Below are 328 nucleotides of genomic sequence, written 5' to 3' on the forward strand. Positions count from 1 at the left end.
CAGACCGCAGACAAGACGATTTCCACCCCACCCCCCCACCCTCCACTTCGCCTTCCGAAAGACAAAAATAACGCAGCAGTTACTTGTGTCTTTTGTGTCACTGAGAGTTTTATGGCGATAAAATCTCCTGACCTCACGTTCTCCTCTTCCTCTTTTATCTCCTGCGATATCTTCATTGTCTTCGTTTTTGCCAGGGCAACAATTTGCATTTCGAGCGTTCCTGACACCCGGGGCGGAAACGGCGACAAAGAATTTTAATAATCGAATTATAAAGAAAAAAAAAGTATAAAAAGCGGCAAGTAAATTAATCATAAACAATTAATTTTCT

At 41.8% G+C, this 328-nt stretch overlaps 1 pseudogene; it reads left to right on the plus strand.

Annotated features, from left to right (window-relative positions):
* Positions 1-328, plus strand: part of LOC119594241 — a 20,974-nt pseudogene that overhangs the window by 1,112 nt on the left and 19,534 nt on the right.

This window comes from Penaeus monodon, chromosome 33 (assembly GCF_015228065.2).
Source record: "Penaeus monodon isolate SGIC_2016 chromosome 33, NSTDA_Pmon_1, whole genome shotgun sequence".
Lineage (NCBI taxonomy): Eukaryota > Metazoa > Arthropoda > Malacostraca > Decapoda > Penaeidae > Penaeus > Penaeus monodon.